The 9,016-nt window shown below is 36.4% G+C and overlaps 2 non-coding genes across 2 annotated transcripts; one reads left to right on the forward strand and one right to left on the reverse strand.

The window, feature by feature from the left end:
- Positions 1-4,605: 4,605 nt before the first annotated feature.
- LOC126007640 (U6 spliceosomal RNA) lies at positions 4,606-4,710 on the forward strand. The gene has a single exon (XR_007495150.1). It is a non-coding gene; the product is annotated as a U6 spliceosomal RNA (small nuclear RNA).
- A 4,180-nt stretch (positions 4,711-8,890) lies between these two features.
- LOC126008042 (small nucleolar RNA SNORA49) lies at positions 8,891-9,016 on the reverse strand. The gene has a single exon (XR_007495466.1). It is a non-coding gene; the product is annotated as a small nucleolar RNA SNORA49 (small nucleolar RNA).

The raw sequence follows: 9,016 nt of genomic DNA on the forward strand, positions 1-9,016 counted from the left end.
ACTGATATTCACAACTTCTAATTCAATAATTCTAATTTTTATCAGTCATGTGAAATTCTTGTAAGCCTAAATACATAGAGATCCCTCTCAGAATAACAGTGTCATCTGTAATCATTGAGTTCGCTGTTTCTAATAACATTTTGTTTCTTCATTCTGCTTGAATGTACCCAAGTTTCCTTGTTCAAGAATTCTTAAGGGGCTGGAAATATTGCTCAGGAGAGATCACTTCCCTTTAATGTATGAGGCCCTGAGTTCAATCTCAAGAACACACACCGAAATTCATGAGGTATAATTTAATCAAATGCTCAGGTTAAAAAGCACACTTATTTTAGCACAATAATTTTATGATAATTTTAGAGAGAGAATAATATGAGAATATCTTAAATTCATTTATGTACATGGCTTTTGTGCTAAAGCAATTTGAGTAAAGTTTACATCCCCTTTACAAGGATGGGGTCGCTGAGGTTATAGTTCACCTTCCAGAACCTGGAAGACAGGTTTTAAATGGTTTTTTTTTAATGTTTTGTCTTCATTTTGATTTTAATTATGCAGAACAGTTTTTAAAGTAAACAGAGGGGAAATCATTTTAGAATATAAAATTTCAATTTACAAATAGCTATTATCTATCTCTGTTTTGAAGTTTGATTTAGAGGGGGGTAGTGAGGGACATTTTGTTGAAGGGTGTTGTTTCTTTTGTTTTTGTTTTTATTAGGGGGCTACATCCAGTAATGTTCAGGGGTTACTCCTGGCTCTGTGCTCAGAAATGACTCATGGTAGGATCAAGGACATTATGCGATGTCAGGGATCAAATTTTGCCGCATGCAAGGCTAATTTCCTACCTGCTGTACTGATTGCTTTGGTCCATGGTGGGGTGTTGTGTTTTCAGAAAGCCTGGAATAAAATTTAAGACTTCAAATATGAACAGTATACACATATCTGAAAGCCACACATTTATAACCTTTTCTACATCTTTCTAAAATTCACTCAGAATACTGGACTTTTAGCAGCGTATCAAAAGTAATTTGAAAAATTTCCTCTAAAGTCTACCATCTTTTTTGTTGTTGTTAGTTGAGTTAAGTACAACATTTTGACTCTCTTCTCATTCACATATTTTCTGAAATTTTTCAATTATGAGCCAGTAGCTGAAACTTGAAGTTTCAGCTAAAATACATAGAGATTAATACCTTGTATTAATACCCTGAGAAAATAAAATGGAAGGTCAAATACTTAAACTGGCTGAAAATTTAAGTGATTCTAAAGTCTATGCTAAGAAACAAAGGGCAATGAATATAAAGCAGTTGGAGGAGAAAATAAAGTCTATATAGAGACAGGAAATCCTGAGGTCAGAAATGTTCCAGCCCTTGGGTGCAGTCCATAAAAGCAGTATCTAAATTGCTCACTACAACTCACACATAGCTGCCCAACTGTGCCTAATGTAAAGAATCAGGGATATGACAGATTCTACAGTAAGAGTGCACTGAGAGAAAACAGTGACCATCAAGATCTGAAAATAAATAAAAAAAACCCAAAGCATTCTGGTTTCATATGTCAATGGAAGGTCATAGAAATAAAGAGAAGCTTACTAACTACTCAGGAGACAGAAAATTACCATGGTTGCAATGAAGGCAACATGATAGTGTCAGATAATGGATCACCCGACCTAAAAAAAACAAACAAACAACAAAAAAAAAAAAACAGCAAGGACCATGGCTTTTTATAATGCCAGCAAGGAAGACAAGCACACACAGTTCAAATTAGAGATGTATTCCAGGAACCATCAGTTCACCCAGTCACACCCAGTGTCATGTCCACACCCCAGAAACAATTCCAGGAGAGCAGAAAAGGAAGGAAAAAAACATTCAAAATAGAAAAATACAACAGCAAAACAATTGGGTCTTTTTTGGCCATATTGAGAAGAGACACAAAATAGAGAATAGTTATAAATGAATAAAGTCAAAAAGAAAGCCATACATGCACATGAGTTTAAAATCCTAAACAAAAGTCAAAGTAGTTAATTTCATTACAAAATATTTCTCCTCAATTTTATTTATTTATTTTGGGTTTTGGGCCACACCGAGTGACACTCAGGGGTTACTCCTGGCTCTGCACTCAGAAATCGCTCCTGGCTTGGGGGACCATATGGGATACTGGGAGATCGAACCGGGGTCCATTCTAGGTTAGCATGTGCAAGGCAGATACTCTACCACTTGCGTCACTGTTCCAGTCCCTATTTCTCCTCAATTTAAACAAAAGCATTCCATGTCTATTGTGAAAGTTTCAAATATTTTTCATTTTCTGTTTTTCAGTGCTGATGATTGAACCCATGGTCTCACATGTGCAAGCAAATGATCTATTCCTGAGTTATAGCTCTAAATAGCATACTTCTTGAAATAAGCAATTATTAGAATATAGTTTACACATTACTTGATCTAAATAATAATTTCCTGCTGTTTGAGAAAAGATCTTGTTTTCTAACTGATTTGAGGTGGAGAGTTTGGTACTCAGTCATAGCTTCTTGAGTTCTGTGCTCAAGAGTAATCTATGACTGTGCCAGGAATACTATATACATGGGACCATGTGCATGTTTTCCTGGGATCAAACTAGCATTGACTGATTCAGTTACATGCAAAGGTTGACCCTTTTCTTTCTCAGAATACAAAACTTTTTAGTCGATATCTCATTTGAACTTTCATGGTTCATGAAGATCTTCCTTATCCAAGCTCTCCATGAAGATCAATGTTCTGTGTCAGTATGTGAAAGTAGAGAAGGATATTTGCTACCTCAGTATTGCAACATTCCTTCTTTAGGCTTAGAAAATAATAATTTCTGAAAAACTCTAAGGGGAGATAGAGGTTTGGGAAAATATAACTCATCCATTGATAATATAATACAAAATGTGACAGTGAAACATAAGTTGTGATAATTTACTTTTTTCTGCCAAAAAATGTAAACTTTGTAGATATTTTTATCAAGAGGAAACAAAATTGGAGTCAACCCATGATTGCCATCTTGTGGAGAGAGCCTACACTATCACATCAGAATTCTTGTCCCTCTACTATTTGGAAATACCTAAGGAGAGTCCTCCAGCACTCCTTCCATTATTTAATAATCTTCACTGCAAATGAGCTCTGCTGCATTGCTGACCTAAAATCCCCCAGGTTATCTCCAGTCAATACATTGAAGGACTGCCATTGAGCTGTAAAGCTTTATATGCTCAGTTAAATTATTAGCTCATGTCTATTACTTTACCTTTCCAGATTTAAAAGTTTCCCCAAAATTCCTCCAAATTCCTACATTCCAATTATTGCATTACCAAAATTCATAACACTTAATTCATATGTAATGTTCTCTAGTCACACTCAATATTACACACTCATGTGCAGATCTTAAAGCATTGAATGGCTTGTCGAGGTCTTCATGGGAACATCCCTAAGACATTCTGCAGGGGATAATGCAGTCTCTGAGGTTTCCATATGTGCTGTCATCTTCAGGTACCATCAGTCTTCAAAGAGATCCTATGTTCCCCAATTATTTACTAAAGCATCTAAATCATCATGTACACACTAAAGAGTCCCATACAGACAGACACACACACACAGTTAAATCTAATAAATCTATTTACCATTACAAAATAATTTTAAACTTTCCAACAGTTGTAAAATGTCCCCTAATCTTGGTCACCAAGTTCTTTAATTAATTTTGTTAAATAATGGAAATTAATGACTTTGGTCCCAAACTTCTTCCACAAAGAAAATTCTGTCTGCCTTACTTTCAAAATAAATCAAATATTACTATTTTTCACTATTTCCAATAACTAAGTTTAAACCAAGATTTTCTTTTGCTTAGACATTTTTTTCAAATAAAATAGTTTTATTTAAAGAAGTGTACTTAGAAAGGTGAGGGGAGAGAATAAAAGTATTCAAGAGAGAACATAGGTTACTCCAGAGCAGGAAAAGCCAAGATGTGGGTCAATCTCTAAGGTGTAGAATGTGCCATACATGTCTTCACAGTTTTATAATGAATTTCTTCCAATTACATTAACCAGGAAAGTTTTTGCAAAAAGAAGATTTACTATGGATGTTATTATAAGCTCACCACAAAGCGGTGAGTGCAGTTAGAGAAATAACTACACTGACAACTAACATAACAATGTGAATGAATGAGGGAAGTAGAAAGCCTGTCTCAAATACTGGCGGGGGTAGGGGTAGGGAGATGGGAGATTTGGGGCATTGGTGATGGGAATGTCGCACTGGTGAAAGGGGGGTGTTCTTTATATGACTCAAACGCAACTACAATCATGTTTGTAATCAAGTTGTATAAATAAAGGCATTAATTTTAAAAAATAACTTTTCCCTGAAACACGATTTACCTCTGAGGTATAGTCAGAAATGAAGTATTGTAAATTTATTAATAATAATAAAAAAAAGAAAAGTCTTGAATTTGGATGATGCTTTTATATTCTTATTGCAACTCTTTTTTTCCCCACAATATATTTGAAAAAGAAAAAGTGTTGGCATTCTTTCTCTTTCACAAAAGATGCCTATCAAACAGTAAATTCCAAAATCCTTGCTATGGTATATAAGACCTTTAAAAACTGGATATCATGTGCTCCCTTGGCAGCACATAAACTAAAATTGGAATGATACAGAGATTAGCATGGTCCCCTGCGTAAGGAAACTGGACACTAATCTCTACCCATATCCTCTTTTCCCAGAATTCCCTTTTCCCCAGACATGCTGACCATATTGCTACTCTTATAGAATCAATCTAAATTCATCTTCAGGCAGCTCTTTTTGTTTGTTTGGTTTTTGTTTGGTTTTTTTGGAGCTACACCCATTTGACGCTCAGGAGTTACACCTGGCTATGCGCTCAGAAATCGCTCCTGCCTTGGGGGGACCATATGGGACGATGGGCGATAGAGCCACAGTCTGTCCTAGGCTAGCCTTGCAAAAATAAGATGCCTCCAGCGCCACCACTCTGGCCCCCAGGCAGCCCTTTTTATTTCCCCTCTAATCCTAAGACTCTTTCTAGAGACACTACACAATATATCTTTTTATTTTAATATCTTCCTTACCTGTTTTAGTTTTACCCCTTCTAGCCTTTTAGCTAGCTAGTATTTTGCTTGGTTTTCTGATTTATTATTTAATTTATTTCTGATTATTGATTGCTTTACACATTATAATAAGAAACCACAAATACAATTTAAAACAATATAAATTAGTCATCTCATGTTTAGTTGTAGATTGCAGTCCAATGAGTTTGGTCAGTTTCTTTGCTCTGAATCAGTCATCTTCAACTGCTAATCCATGGACATAGGTGAAGAAAGGTTGAAAAACAATAATCTAATGAAGTAGTTATATCAGTCTGTTAACCAGTATGCAGAGAGATGCAGGTACTGAAGTGTATAAAGGTGGAAGGAAGAACATTGCTTAAGATCTTTCAAAGCTAAAATTAAGGTGTTTGCTAGCTGGGCTTTTCCCCCTTATTAGCAGAGCTCAGACCCATGTAATTAGGCAAAATTCTACTTCTTTCAGTTTTCACCTAGGTGTCTTTCTCAATTTCTAAAGGTTGTCTACAACCTTTAGTTTATGAACCCTTCCTTTTGAGTAACAGTCAATGCCATCAGTAGAAGGTTTAGCTCTTCTCATAATCAAGTCTCTTTAACTACTCTTTTGGCTTCATTCATTATTCTGTTATATTTTCTTCCAACACACTCATTTCTTTGACTCCACAGAAATTTCTCTGCTTTTCAAGATTCAAGTGATTATACTAAGCCTGTCTGTATAATGTAGAAAACAGCCCTATTTAAGATCCTAAAGTTAAGCACATTCACTAAATTCCTGTTGGCAGAATATATATTAATGTTTTATTGAATAACCAAATGATTAAAATCTTAAGAAACTATTTTTTTAAATTCTACATGTGAGGCGCTTAATAAGAATATATATCTCACAGTGGCTAGGACTTTTCTGTTTTGTGCAATGATGTACTGCCTGAGAACAACTAAGAAAACAAACAATAAATAAACGGGTGAAAACATCTAATCTAAGGTTCTAAAACTGATTGTGAACTCTGGAAAATGATGCATGAAGAAATTAATCAGATATGCATGAACACTTTTTATTTGAAAAGTAGATCCATGCTTCTCAGCAAATTCTTTTTTGTTTGTTTGTTTTGGTGGGGTTGTTTGTTTTTTGGGCCACACCCAGTGGAACACAGGGATTACTCCTGGCTCAAGGGAACACATGGAATGTTGGGAATCAAACCCAAGTCTGTCTTCAGCCATATGCAAGGCAAAAGCCCTACCGCTGTGCCACCACTCTGGCCCCATTCTCAGCCAATTCTTAAATTAACATTCTTCTTAGGTTGACTAAGATAATCCTTATTTGTGTTTTTTTTTACCAAGAATAATTATTCATTGGATCTTAGTCTCTCAAAACATTTAAATCTGCATCATAAAATAAAGGATTATTCATGGTCCTCAAAATTCTCTGAGTCTACAAAAGTTTCAACTTTTCTAATACCTTCAAACTTTTAAATACCAGTATCTGCTCAATTAACTAACTAACCAAAATATCTCAAAATACAAATATGAGAAACGCAGTGATTATGAAGACAAATATGCAATGAAAAGAATTTGTCCACACATGACAATGTGTCCCATCTGTTCAGTGCAATAACAACTTTTTGTATCTTAACATGTCATGTAAATATTTGCCCTGAATTATTCTTGGTTTAGAAGATATTTATGATAACATTTAAATCATTTAACTAATTTATGCTTTGGTTATAATATGATTAAAAAGAAAAATACATGTACAGAGTATTTAATAAGGATAGCATAAAGTTGAATATATGCAAAATTGCAGTTATTCTAAAGTCTCTTCTTCATCTAGGTTTATTTGTTTCTTTTTTTGGTTTTGTTTTTTTTGTTGTTGTTGTTGTTGTTGTGTTTTTTGGTTTTGATTCTGTCATTGTATTCAAAGATCATTTCTGATGATCAGGAGATCGTATGTGGTTAGAGATCAAACGTGGGTGAGTCATGTGCTAGGCGAGTGCCTTAATCACTGTATTATCTCCTCAGCTACAAACTTTTTTCTTTATTTCTTTTTTGGGAGTTATTTTTTTTTTGGGGGGGGGGGGCGGGAATCACACCTGGCAGTGCTCAGGAGTTACTGGCTCTATGCTCAGAAATTGCTCCTGGCAGGCTTGGGGGACCATATGGGATGCCGGAATTCGAACCACTATCCTTCTGCATGCAAGGCAAATACACTACCTCCATGCTATCTCTCCGGCCCCTTTCCTTTGTTTCTAATGCAATTCTGTATTAAGGAATATTAACTAGATTAAGAAATTTGGAGCAGTGGTGCGGAATGGTGAGGCATCTGCCTTGCAAGCGCTAGCCTAGGACGGACCGGGGTTCAATCCTCTGGAACCCCTCCCCTCTGTGTCCCATATGGTCCCCCAAACCAGGAGCGATTTCTGAGCACATAGCCAGGAGTAACCCTAGAGCGTCTCTAGGTGTGACCCAAAAACAAAAAAGAAAGAAAGAAAGAAGGAAGGAAGGAAGGAAGGAAGGAAGGAAGGAAGGAAGGAAGGAAGGAAGGAAGGAAGGAAGGAAGGAAGGAAGGGAGGGAGGGAGGGAGGGAGGGAGGGAGGGAGGGAGGGAGGGAGGGAGGGAGGGAGGGAGGGAGAGAGAGAGAAAGAGAGAGAAAGAGAGAGAAAAAGAGAGAGAAAGAAAGAAAGAAAGAAGGAGAGAGAGAGAGAAAGAAAGAAAGAAAGAAAGAAAGAAAGAAAGAAAGAAAGAAAGAAAGAAAGAAAGAAAGAAAGAAAGAAAGAAAGAAAGAAAGAAAGAAAGAAAGAAAGAAAGAAAGAAAGAAGGAAGGAAGGAAGGAAGGAAGGAAGGAAGGAAGGAAGGAAGGAAGGAAGGAAGGAAGGAAGGAAGGAAGGAAGGAAGGAAGGAAGGAAGGAAGGAAGGAAGGAAGGAAGGAAGGAAGGGAGAGAGAGAGAGAGAAAGAAAGAAAGAAAGAAAGAAAGAAAGAAAGAAAGAAAGAAAGAAAGAAAGAAAGAAAGAAAGAAAGAAAGAAAGAAAGAAAGAAAGAAAGAAAGAAAGAAAGAAAGAAAGAAAGAAAGAAAGAAAGAAAGAAAGAAAGAAAGAAAGAAAGAAAGAAAGAAAGAAAGAAAGAAAGAAAGAAAGAAAGAAAGAAAGAAAGAAAGAAAGAAAGAAAGAAAGAAAGAAGAAAGAAAGAAAGAAAGAAAGAAAGAAAGAAAGAAAGAAAGAAAGAAAGAAAGAAAGAAAGAAAGAAAGAAAGAAAGAAAGAAAGAAAGAAAGAAAGAAAGAAAGAAAGAAAGAAAGAAAGAAAGAAAGAAAGAAAGAAAGAAAGAAAGAAAGAAAGAAAGAAAGAAAGAAAAAGAAATCAGATGGGGGAGGCTGGAGCAATAGCAAAGCGTGTAGGGCATTTGCCTTGCATGTGGCCGACCCTGGTTAGATTCTCCAGCATCCCACATGGTCCTCTGGGCTTGCCAGGAGTGATTTCTGAGCACAGAGCCAGGAGTAAACCCTGAGCACCTCCAGGTGTGACCCCAAAACCTAAATAAATAAGTAAATAAGTAAATGTGTTTTTTTTTAATCTGATGGGTATTTTTTTTTTAAGGGCAAGTAGGTTCGATGCAGAATCCTTTGCCAGTCTGCCAGCAGCTCCAAAACTCTAGAGCCAGCCCGTTAGCTGCCCCAAAAGACCCTGAGCACCTCACTGGAAAACTACCATATTTATTAGGCTCTCAGGAGTGCCCCCACCTAAAAGGTCGTAGGTGGGACAACAGACAGAGATAAAGATATTATAGGAAAATATTATAAAAAGCCTCCATATATAACACCCATCCAATAGCCACAGTCAGCTCACCTTATAGGCCCCGAAGGAAACAGTTTTTCTGGGGAGGAAAATGCGCTTTTCCTGTACCCTCAGGCAATGCCAAGGTACTAAAAGCAAAAGCCCCTGGAGTAAGGTTGAGGGAG

The sequence above is a fragment of the Suncus etruscus genome, chromosome 4, assembly GCF_024139225.1.
Source record: "Suncus etruscus isolate mSunEtr1 chromosome 4, mSunEtr1.pri.cur, whole genome shotgun sequence".
NCBI lineage: Eukaryota > Metazoa > Chordata > Mammalia > Eulipotyphla > Soricidae > Suncus > Suncus etruscus.